Here is a 13,313-nt window from a genome sequence, read left to right as displayed (position 1 = left end):
CAGGGGCAAATTATTTAGTTTCACCTGAGTGCTTCGGTAGTTAGGTTTTCGAATATCTGTGTATTGCTATACACAGTTCATGTGTTTCCATTGGGTCTAGAGTAGAGTTGCACAGCATGTGCTGATAGTCCGTTTATCTGCATAGTTTAGTTTTCCACAGCCTTTAGTATGGACAGGGACTGTGATTGTTGTGTGCGGATGCGAGTAGAGTTGGTGACACTTCGCTCTCAGCTTCAGGCTGTGATTGCTTCTGTTACACAGCTTGAGGCTACAGTGGATAGGCACCACTGTTGTGGGCCAGCTGTGGGATCCAACGGACATCCAGCATGTCAGAGTCCTCCGATTGGTCCTCACCGGTGGCCAACCCAGTTACTGCTTGCACTGAGGCTGAGCCCTCACCTGTGGTCGAGTGGGAGGTTGCCCCAGGGCGAAGCAGGCAGCAAAAGACTTCCCAGGCAGCCGCACGTAAGGACTCCCCAGTTAGTCTGACAAACAAGTTCCAGGTGCTGTCTGTGGCTGACACTGTCGCTGAGCCAGATTCTGTAACCTGTCCTGTTTCAGACGAAACCACTCAGCCTGCAAGATCCGGGCAATCGCAGAAGGTGGGCTTATTGGTAGTTGGGAGTTCCAACGTTACGTGCATTATGGGGCCCCTTATAGACTTGGCTGACAAGAAGGGTAAGAAAACCAATGTGCACTCTGTGTGCATAGCGGATGGAGTCATTCCAGATGTGGAAAGGGTCCTCCCGGATGCCATGAAGAGCACAGGATACAGCCAACTGCAGGTGGTTGCTCATGTCAGTACCAATGATGTGTATCACTTTGGATCAGAAGAGATTCTCTCTAGTTTTAAGCTGCTAACAGAAGTGGTAAAGGCTGCCTGTCTTGCTTGCAAGATGAAAGCAGAGCTGACCATTTGCAGCATAGTCGACAGGACCGATTGCGGGCCTCTGGTACAGAGCCAAGTGGAGGGCCTGAATCAGAGGCTCAGACGGTTCTGCGACCATATAGGCTGCAGATTCCTCGACTTGCACCAAAGAGTGGTTGGGTTTCGGGTTCCGCTGAATAGATCAGGTGTCCACTATATGCAGGAGGCAGCTACATGGGTAGCAGGGGCTGTGTTGCATGGACTGGGCGGTTTTTTAGATTAGAGGGTCTTGGGAAAACACAAGAAGGGCTTCAGTCACAAAGGGTGCTGGCTGAACAAAGGAAGAATGTAGATACAGGAACCATTGGTATAACAGTTGTAAATTGTCATAGCTGTGTTGGGAAAATATCAGAGCTCCAAGCACTAATAGAAAGCACTGATGTTCAAATTATTATAGGCACTGAAAGCCGGCTAAAGCCGTATATAAGCTCAGCCGAAATTTTTGTTAAGAACCTAACAGTGTTCCGAAAGGATAGGCTAAACATGGTTGGCAGTGGTGTGTTTGTTGCTGTCAGAAGTACTTTAACTTGTCACGAAATTGAAGCAGATACTTCCTGTGAGTTAATATGGGCAGAGGTCATTGTTGGCAACCGGAATAAAATAATAATTGGATCCTTTTATGACCTCCCAATACAGCTGATACAGTTGCTAAAAGGTTCAAAGAAAACTTGAGTTTGATTTCAAACACGTACCCGACTCATACGATAATAGTTGGAGGTGACTTTAATTTACCTCGATTAGTTGGCAAAAATACACATTTTATTCAGGAGGTACGCATAAAATATCATCCAAAATTGTGCTAAATGCATCCTCTGGAAATTATTTTGAGCAATTAGTTCATGGACCCACGCGAATAGTAAACGGTTGTGAAAACACACTTGACCTCTTAGCAACAAATAATCCTGAGTTAATAACAAGCACGGCAGCAATTGAGAGATTTATCCCAAATAAATTAACAAACAACGGAGCTGATCCTCCTTGGTACACAAAACACTGTTGCAGAAAAACTAAACAAGCATGCCAAATTTAAACAGACGCAAAATCCCCAAGATTGGCAATCTTTTACAGAAGGTCAAAATTTAGTGCGGACTTCAATGCGAAATGCCTCTAACAGTTTCCACAATAAAACTCTGTCTCAAAACTTTGCAGAAAATCCAAAGAGATTTTGGTTGTATGTGAAGTATGTTAGCAGCAAGAAACAATCAATGCTTTCTCTGCGTGATAGAAATGGAGATACTATCGAAGGCAGTACTGACAAAGCAGAGTTACTAAACACAGCGTTCCGAAATGCCTTCACAAAATAAGACGAAGTAAATATTCCAGAATTTGAACCGAGAACAGCTGCCAACGTAACGTAGAAGGAAATATCCTCGGAGTAGTGAAGCAACTCAAATCACTTAATAAAAGCAAGTTTTATGGTCCAGATTGTATACCATTTAGGTTCCTTTTGGAAGATGCTGATGCATGAGCTCCATACATAACAATCATTTACAACCGTTCGCTCGACAAAAGATCCGTACCCAAAGACTGGAAACTTGCACAGGTCACACCAATATTCAAGAAAGGTAGTAGGAATAATCCACTAAATTACAGGCCCATATCATTAACGCCGATATGCAGCAGGATTTTAGAACATATATTGTGTTCGAACATTACGAATTACCTCAAAGAAAACAGTGTATTGAAACACAGTCAATACGCATTTAGAAAACATCACTCCTGTGAAACCCAAGTAGCTCTTTATTCACATGAAGTGTTGAGTGCTACTGACAAGGGATTTCAGAATGATTCTATATTTCTGTAAGGCTTTTGACACTGTACCACACAAGCGGTTCATAGTGAAATAGCGTGCTTATGGAATATCGTCTCAGTTACGTGACTGGATTTGTGATTTCCTGTCAGAGGTCACAGTTCGTAGTAATTGACGGAAAGTCATCGAGTAAAACAGAAGTGATTTCTGGCATACTCCAAGGTAGTGATATAGGCCCTTTGTTATTCCTTATCTATATTAATGATTTTGGAGACAATTTGAGCAGCCGTCTTCGGTTGTTTGCAGATGACGCTGTCATTTATTGACTAATAAAGTCATCAGAAGATCAAAACCAATTGCAAAATGATTTAGAAATGATACCTGAATGGTTCAAAAAGTGGCAGTTGACCCTAAATTACGAAAAGTGTGAGGTCATCAACACGAGTGCTAAAAGGAACTCATTAAAATTTGGTTACATGATAAAGCAGTCTAATCTAAAAGCTGTAAATTCAGCTAAATACCTAGGTATTACAATAACAAACAACTCAAATTGGAAGGAACGCACAGAAAATATTGTGGGTAAGGATAACCGAAGACTGCGTTTTATTGGCAGGACACTTAGAAAATGTAACAGACCTACTAAGGAGACAGCGTACACTACGCATGTCCGTCCTCTTTTAGAATACTGCTGTGCGGTGTGGGATCCTCAACAGATAGAACTGACGGAGTACATTGAAAAAGTTCAAAGAAAGGCAGCACATTTTGTACTATCGCGAAATATGGGAGAGAGAGTCACAGAAATGATACAGGATTAGGGCTGGAAATCATGAAAAGAACGGCATTTTTCGTTGCTATAGAATCTTCTCATGAAATTCCAATCACCAACTTTCTCCTCTGAATGCTAAAATATTTTGTTGACACCGGCCTGCATAGGGAGGAACGGTCACCACTATAAAATAAAGGGTATCTGAGCTTGTACGGAAAAATAAAGGTGTACATTCTTTCCATGTGCTATACGAGATTGGAATAATAGAGAATTGTGAAGGTGGTTCGATGAACCCTCTGCCAAGCACTTGAATGTGATTTGCAGAGTATCCACGTACATGTATATTGTTTCCAGGCAATTCTTTGTCACTAAATTATGAAAAACACACTGTACACAATTCAGAAGTTGTAAAAGGTTTCCTACAAGTATGTGCCTAAAATATGACGACAAGCAGATAGAAGAAGCTGTCATTATTAAATCCTTGGGATTTATGATAAAATCAACTGAGAGGAGAATAGGACAAAACTGCTGAAGCACCTATACAAATCTTTATCTGTAACGCAAATGTTATCAGGCATATGCGATATAAAAATAAAAAAAGTAGTATATTTTCTATACATATTCCATAATGTCAGATGGGATTATTTTTTGGGTTAACTCATCAAACCAACCCAAAATTTCTGGAGTCCAAAATCATATAATAATTATTCTTTGTGGTCTGAACTAAAAAATGTCCTGTTTGGGGAACTGTGGGTGTGACCTGCTGCTTCTCAATGTATTTATTTGTTAATGAAATTTATCATTAAAAATATTTCTGTTTTACAAGTCAGCAGTTCAGTTCATGGCATCAGAATATATAGTCACTTACTTGGGTCCAGAAAGTTATCTATTATTCAGGAACAAACATTTTCAATAACTTCCCCCGGCAGCCATAAAAAGTTTAAGTACTAATGAAATTCAGTTTAAAAAGAGCCCAAAGCATTTATTGGTATCCAACACCTTTACTCCACTGATGAATTTCTTAGCAGAACCAATTGACGTGTAAATGTATGTTACTAGTAATATAAAAATTGCGAGTTTTGCATACAAACTGTCTTCTGTACATAGTTAGTGCAATAATGCAATCATTGTAAATAGGTGTTTAAAATTATATTTCTATTTACAATATCCTAAGAACTAACATATGAATCTTAATGTACTGAACATTTACATGTTTTGTGACAAGTTATTTATTACTTTCTAAATGAAAATATGTTTAAGATTTTTTGATTGATGCTACATCCATGAGGACCATTTTATTTGTTATCTACGGAAGGTACATAAGCACATCTGTTTTTGTTTGTAAATATTTATTGCATATTCTGGTTTTCTGATATGCCCTATATCCTGGAGGATGCCCTCACTGTGGATCTACTGCAATTAAAAGTACACCCAATCTAATTTAGTCCTCTGACACTCTCAGTCATTTCCATGTAAACAATCTTTTTCCATGATTCTTAAAACAAGCGTTGACAATTTTTCCGTGTAATCAATCATCATAATAAAAGTCATTAAAATTTGAAACATATGATTCAAAATAAACATATTGAGCAAGACATATATATTCATACAGCTGAATTACATTCAAATGACTTGTTTCAATTTGAATGTGTTTAATAATATTTGATAATACTTTATCACTAAGTGTACAAAGTATTTGATAATACTTTATCACTAAGTGTACAAAGTGTTGTATTACATCTCCACATAGATGTTTCTATTACTTTATTAATAAGTACAGTTAAATTATTTTTTACTATACATACGAGTTCCTCAAAGGAATATTTTTTTTTTTGTGACCTGCTGTCCATTTTTTGTAAGTCTGTCCAGATGTTGTTGCGATATTACTATAAGGTATATTAGTAGGATTACCAGAAAAATTGTTTTTAATTGTTCAAAACGTCCAGGATCATAATTAGGATCATCCATTACAATTAATCATTTTCTGTCACATTCTTATAATCCAAATGATACATACTTGTTATTTTTATTACACCAACCAGTATTTAACATTGCTGATGCAACCATTTGAACAAATGTTGATTTGAAAGAAGTTGGTTCTCCTATCAAATTTAAACAATTTTTTTTCCATTACTTCGATTAAGCACATGGAATAATGTAATAATAAAATGTCTTATAGCTTCTTCATCATCTTGAAATTGATATCGTAACAAACCTTTTACAATTTTTCCACTGACATTTTCATCATAATAAAAGTCATTAAAATTTGAAACATATGATTCAAAATAAACATATTGAGCATTACATATATATTCATACAGCTGAATTACATTCAAATGACTTGTTTCAATTTGAATGTGTTTAATAATATTTGATAATACTTTATCACTAAGTGTACAAAGTGTTGTATTACATCTCCACATAGATGTTTCTATTACTTTATTAATAAGTACAGTTAAATTATTTTTTACTATACATACGAGTTCCTCAAAGGAATATTTTTTTTTTTTTTTTGGTGACCTGCTGTCCATTTTTTTTAAGTCTGTCCAGATGTTGTTGCGATATTACTATAAGATTCCTTACAGCTTGATTCAAGGGAGAATGGCTTGAATCGGGATTCACAAATAATTTCATTTCCCTCTTTTTGTGTCTCCACCATTGAGATCTGTTGATATGTTTTATTGTCTGTGTTGGATAAAATTGAACAATCATATAAAATGGTTGTTCTTCCTCGATCCATGAAGAGGATGTAATGGCATTGTTTTTTTGCACTGAAATACTGGAATAAATTTCTTCGGCCTTGTTCGTTGGATGTGTTAAAGACTGATGTAAATTCTGGCTTCCCAACTCTATTAGTGATGTATGTTCTGAAATAACATCTGCACCATCCATTTCATCTATTGCAACAGTGGATGACGTGGATGTGCTCTGAGTTAGTTTCTGATTTTTCAGCAAGGATGAAGAGAAATCTGTTTCTTTGACTTTGTTTACAAAAGAATCTAATGCAATTTGTAATGTCTTTATAACACTTCGAGTATTGGCTTTGGATGAACACAGAGTGTGTCCAATCCAATTCTCTAAATTGGAAACACAAGTAATTAATGATGTTGTTTGAGGTGATTTCTCCCATTCTCCCTTCAATTTGCTGTAAAGTTTGTAAATGTTCAATTTGATTTTTTTCTTTCAAAGTGAGTACGTAACCATAGAATGAATTTAGACATTCTTCTGGATCGTCAAATAAATTAATTATCTTTACAAGTAAACTTACAATTTCTATTACATCTATCGTTATTCCGTCAGTATCGTCGTTGTCGCTTGTCATAGTTATTGACTTTGGGTTTTTTATTTGACTGACTTCTTTATGTTCTTCCGTATCAGAATTTTTTCGTTTACGTCTAGAGTCTATGTCTTTTCCAGGTGTAGTCGGTCTTCTATCGTCTTAGTCTGAATAATCATCTGAATCAGATGAGATGTCCTTTTTGGACATATTAAAAAATGAATCTATGTCCTTTTGCGATAGCGTGAAATAATGAAATGGATATCTGCCAGTCGTAATAATAGATCTGAAAATAGAATTAAAATTTTATAAGTCACACTGTGTACCTTGATTTACGGATCTTATTAAATCTTTAGTGAAAATACTTTCGATTCTTTCAGCAAACGTTGCTTTCAAACATATTCTACAAAATAAAATATCGCTCATCTGTAATAAAGTTTCAAAGTAATGAGCCTTGGATGTACATAGTATTTCTTGTGTTGTAAATCCGTAATGATCCTGTGTCGGTTGTTCAGTCAGATATAATATATTAGATGGTATATTTACAAAATGATTATTGGTTAGTATACGTAATTTACCTTCGTCGTGAGTATTAACAATAACATTCAAATAACAATCTGAACATAAAACATTATATAAAACTGGCTTTCTCATATGATCATAGTGTCTGAGACAATAATTATGTGATTGGTTAAGTGATATTAATTTATAATTAACATTGACAATTTTAATCCTATATCATAACTTACGCATCGTATCAAATCTTGTCCATGTTATCAAATCTCTATCTTTTTTCGGTTGAAACTGATCCAGGTATTTCAGTATTATGATTACATGCCACTATTTTTCCGCACTCAATTCAACCTGCACAAAAAGTGGTGCAAAGGGCCTCTTACCCTCACAGAATGTGTGTCCTGATACTAAATCACACTTTGAAGAGCCTATCAAAAGCAACTTAAACTAATCTGTGATATAAATGTTCTCAAGCAACACACAAAATTCTACTTGATAGTTTGCAACATGAAACAGAGAATATTGGAAGAATATATTCTGCAGGCAAAGGGACCCAGAAGAGAGAATAATATACACTGATCAGCCAGAATGTTACGACCACTGACCTGCTACAGACATAAACCCATAGAGGCGACAGCACTGTCATCTGGCAAGGACTGACAGACACGCTCGATACACACAATATCAGTGAGCATGCTGCCCATGTGTGGAATTAGGAAGCCATGTGATCTGCTTCAGTTGACTGAGGGCAGATTGTGATGGCCTTGTGGTACAGCAAAACCAAGTCCACACTTCATAGGGTGGGGCAGTCACCTCTCATTACAGACGTCATGTCATAGGCTGGGCAGACTGGTAAAACAGAACAGGTGGTGAACTGTCTGATGTTAGTTCTACATCAGACTTTAATGCTGGGCAGAGTACAAGTGTGTCTGAACACACAGTGCACTGAAAACTCCTCAGACAATGGGCCTCCACAGCTGACAACTTGTGCACATGCCTATGTTAACACTACGACATCAGCAGCTACGACTGAAATGGGCACATGACCATCAGCATTGGACGTTGGTGCAGAGCTTTCTTTGTCATGCTGATGGGAGGGCATGAATCCATTGTCTTCCAGGGGAACACCACATCTGGGGTGGAGTCAAGGTGGCCGCAGGTCCATTATGCTCTGGGGAACATTCACATGGACATCCATTGATCCAGTGGAGCTTTTGCAAGGCACCGTGACAACCTACGAGTATCATATACTTGCTGCAAACCATGTACACCCCTTCATGACGATCATGTTTCCCGATGGAAACAAGATAATGCACCATGTCACAAGGCCAGGAGTGTGATGGAGTGGTCTGTGGACCACAGTGGTGAGTTCCAATTGAGTACTGGGGCCCCAACTTGCTAGATCTGAACTCGACTGAACACATCTGGGCTGTGATTGAACATGATGTCACAGCTCATTGTCTCCTCCCCGGAATTTACTAGAATTAGGCAACTTGTATGAGCAGACATGGGGCCAGCTCCCTCCAGTGACTTACCAAGGCCTCACTGCTTCCATGCCATGATGCATCGCCACTGTTATGCATGCAAAAGGTGGAGATACTGGTTATTCGGTACCTGGCCATAATGTTCTGGCTGATCAATGTATGTCCTTGTGTTGGCCTGTAGACCATCAAATTTGGATATCAGCAGGAAGTCCCACTTAAGAAACAAAAAGAAAGAAAGAACAGACTGTCAGTCCCAGGACAGAACAAAATACATTTACAACAGGAATAAAACTAATGGTAGTTTTTTTATATACATGTAAGGAAAACAATCACAAGTGTAAAAATTTAATGGATGACAAAGATGAATGTTTAATGTGCCAGATAAAGCTGGATGAAAGAATACTATAGTAACGTAGTTTTAACCTCTGCACAAGTTAATTATTAATTATTGTTGGCACCAACAAAGTTAAACATAATCACTCTCAATTTATCAGAAATATTAGACACAGAAGTGCTGTCCTTGAAACAGTGGTCCTCAATATAGTCTTTTTACTTAAAATATGTTCAACAACAAGCTATATACACCTTTGCTTATCATAACCCCGTTCAATTTACAGCTAAAACAGTAAAACTGTATCCTGGTACATTGTTCATAATACACTGAAATGAGCACAGCAAATTCATGAAAAATACTATCATCAATAAAATAAGCCATATGGAGTTTTATAAATCATTCTGTAGCATTAAGAAAATTTGAAGACAGTGTTCAGAAAAACTCTCAGCCTCACTTACAGATTGCAACACTAACTACATAATTTTGACACAACTTTCAATAGGTTTTGTGTGAAACTGTAACCAATTCCATGCAATAGTCAGTTGTTGTTGGCTGTCTGAATACAATCCAATGTGCGAGGTCTCAGAAATGGAAAGATTTACGCAAAGAAATTTACATTTTCGTTATCAGCCTCAGACTTTTCAAATCACCCTCATATAGTAGAATCTTGATGATGTAGTAACTTAATTGCTATGAAGTATTAATCAGTACGAGACATCTGCAGTTTTGTCATCAGGCAAAATAACATGTCAGAAAAAAATGTTCAGGCATACATTTATATTCCACAGATTCGTGCATCTACTTTACTGAGGACCTCAACTTTCAGTCAAATGTGATTGGTTTTTCCAGCAATACATAACACTGTCCCAAACAAATGGAACAGAATATCTTTGAGAATCGGATAATAAATCTGAATTAGCACTTGAATTGGGAACTGGCACATGCATAACACAACTTTTCTTCTTGAATATAGCAAATGGGATCTACCATATCTACTGGCAATTACAATGTTTCAAAAATATCTACTGGCAACAGCAGTCATTCAAGAACCAATACTTAAGTTAGAATTGTGGGTATATAGCAGCACTCTACACATCACTCTCATAGGGACCACGAACAAGATTCAACTATTTATAACATGCAAAGAGGCATTTAAGCAGTCATTCTTCCCTAGCACCATACACAAGTAGTACAAAGGGAAGAGAATCTCATGTTTGGTACAGTGAGAAGTACCGCCTGCCATACACTACAAAGTGGTTAGCTGAGTAAGGATGAAGCTGTCTATGGACCATTCATTATTCTTCTGTGCCTAATTAGTTGTCTTCCCAAAATTTTGTTTAATGTGAAGAAATTTATTTGTAGCAGTATTTTATAGAATGTTTTCATAAATGGAGGAAAGCTATAAATATCAATAACTCAGCACAACACAAAGCAACTAGGAAGTATAGATTGCCATTACCATAGCAATGCAGACAAAAGTACAACTGCACACCAGCTGCACTGCACTATGAGGCACCTTCTACACTGCAGGCAACTACATACTTGAACCTCTAGTGAAAGACAGAAAGATTACAGTATGTTTTATCGACAACAACACCACTATCAACAAAGCACAAGGTCGGAAAATTGACCTTGTCCTTTTTCAAGACATTCATCCTACAACAAACGTTTGGCAATTTAGGAAAATATGAGAACCCTAAATGTGACTGGCAGGGTTGTAATTTGGATGTCGCTATCCCCAGAAGCTAGCCCACCAATTACAACTCCTTGCTTTGTGGCAGTGATTTAGAGCACTCTACAGTTTGAGAACAAAGTGGACTCTCACATATGCAACTAAATTAATTCATAAATTTTCATTCTTCTCTTGCTCGCACACAGTGGCAACCACAACAACAACCAGGGTTGTGGCCTAGACTATGACAGTTTTTTCCCACTCCACCTCCCCCCTAAGAAAAAGAAAAGAAATTGCACATTAAATATGAAAAATTTAAGGTGAAGGGGGCTGCACTACGTAACCCACACTGTGTCGAGCACAATTTTACACACTTACAAAATATTATCTTGACCCCATCACAAGCAATCTCTGCCCCACCGCTGCCACTGACAGGGAGGTTACAAAATTATATATTGCATTTATTAATCTTCATGAAATTGATTAACACACAATGTAACCAGCTATCTGTGCAGGGGGCCCTCTTCATCTGCTCATAACAGGAGGGTGCGATTCCAGTGAGCACACCAGTATGTACAGTTTCCTAACACGTATGACCATACACTTATGGTCTACATAAAAAATAAATTTATTACATCTTGCCTTTATAGTCTAACTACAAGAAACTTGCTTACATTCTTTCTATGTCCTCAAAGACTATGATTTATTTGAGATTCACATAAAATAAAGACTACATCTCTCAAAAACTGCATTTTACAATAACAGCACAAAAGTGGTTCTTTATATAATCTGGCTTCTATTTGTGTTGATGGAATTTCTTTTAGTATTACTGCTACTAAACTTGGACATAAGCACAGAAAATTATGTCTATTAGTATTGGTCAAAGGAAATTCAAAATTTCTTGACAAGAATTCCTCCTTTTACACTACTTGTGACAAAATTGGTACAATATATTTCCTCTCAGCACAGCAAGGATTCTGTCAAAGGACATACTTCAATAATGTTTCCCATGCTGGTTGATAAAGGCATTAGTAGGGCACCCACTACCTTGGCCCTTTGGCAGCCTACTGGATGGGTCAATAGTCTTTCAACAAAGTATGCAGTTATCATACGAATTCTGTTCTTGTTAAATATTACTACGAGAAACTTGGAAGACTAGAACTGACAATTACATGTGACATGACAATTACATGTGACAGTCTGTTATGAAATATGAACGGAAGCCGAAATTTAATACCTGCGCCTACTCAAGGCCTATAGAACGTCCCAAATCACAAGGTTACACCAATGCACAGGACTAACAAAAATGCATTTTCATTTAGATGCTACAAATTATAGCAGACAGCGAGGATACACAGATAGTGGTTTACATTTTCCGTGAAGTATAACTGTGATCTCCAGTTAAGGTGTAGAAAGGATTAGTGTACGGTTTCAAAATAAATCCGCATTGAAAAATATGACGCTGTAATATCTTTCAGATTAGTTTTTAGCGGTTACAGTGTGGTATTGGACCCCCTCTGAAATCTTGCTTGTAGTTAGAGGCCGATCTACATCAAACATTTCACCGTTTTCCATTGCCAGAACAGTTTGAGTCTTCGACAAAGCGTTAACGCACTTCATACACACACAATCATAAACATCCCTTCTAAAGCGTTTTTAAACCAGACGCAAAAATTGCTAGACTCACAACTTTCATCGTATTATTAGAGCTCTCTGAAGCGTACACATCCGAAATTTAACAAATACAGTTTACAGCATAGTAGACCTTTTAACTGCGGTACATTAATTACCGTTTTTCAGGCTTACGTTGTATTTAAATTCATTTAACTTACAGTTAAAACTGATCGATTTTCCAATAAAAAGTAAGTCACGGACATATGGGGACACACAGTTCAACAACAGTTAATCTGAGAACGTGACGTCACCCAATGTGACGCTACTTTCTAGGATGCACGTTCTCCCTTTCGTTCGGTCAAAGACCTTCTACAGAAGATAATTTGTTACAGAGTCATGAAAAATGGGTGGAAGAGAAGTGGCAACGTGTAGTCACAGATAAGCGTCTCGCGGGCCCCGAGGAATCATGACGTCACATCATGACATGACGTCGTCTCTCACGCTAGCCAATATCGCTGGTAGTTTTCGAAACGCGGATATTCTTTGAACATGACATGCTAATGCATTGTGGGTGCGTGTGTGTATAATGGCGGGTTTTGTGATTTGTGTGCGTTAAAGCTTTTCAATCACGGAAAAAATTGATAATACTTGCTGCAAAAGCAGATATTTGCAGAGGAGAAAGGATAGTTTATATTCCAGATAATGGACGGTAAGTAACTTCCGTTAGTAATCTTATAATGCTCAAGAAAAGTAAAGTGTATGGTAAATCTACAGTAATTTCATTCTTTGTGCCTATAGTATTCTGATGCATTATGTTACCCAGTAAAGTTTCTTTCAACGCATCTATGTGGATTATTTGTGGTAATGGCGTATTCTCATAACAAATGGCTTCGGTATTTAAGTTGCAATCATCGTAACTTTTTCCTGATCAAAAAGTGTGTAGTATTCTAACGTCAGTAACCTGCACATTTGAAA

General features: G+C 37.5%; 1 protein-coding gene across 1 annotated transcript in view; it reads right to left on the bottom strand.

Annotated features, from left to right (window-relative positions):
* LOC126213288 (histone-lysine N-methyltransferase eggless-like) overlaps positions 1–12,645 on the bottom strand; it is a 328,640-nt gene extending 315,995 nt beyond the window's left edge. The window contains exons 1-2 of the mRNA XM_049940954.1: positions 12,557–12,645; positions 8,770–8,932 (exon numbers count right to left, since the gene is read on the bottom strand). The gene's annotated coding sequence lies outside the window, so the exon portion shown is untranslated. The remainder of the gene's footprint in view (positions 1–8,769; positions 8,933–12,556) is intronic.
* Between the last annotated feature and the right edge of the window lie 668 nt (positions 12,646–13,313).

Source organism: Schistocerca nitens, chromosome 11 (assembly GCF_023898315.1).
Source record: "Schistocerca nitens isolate TAMUIC-IGC-003100 chromosome 11, iqSchNite1.1, whole genome shotgun sequence".
NCBI classification, from domain to species: Eukaryota; Metazoa; Arthropoda; class Insecta; order Orthoptera; family Acrididae; genus Schistocerca; species Schistocerca nitens.
Note: the sequence above shows the minus strand (reverse complement) of the source record. Positions and strands in the feature narration are given on the sequence as shown.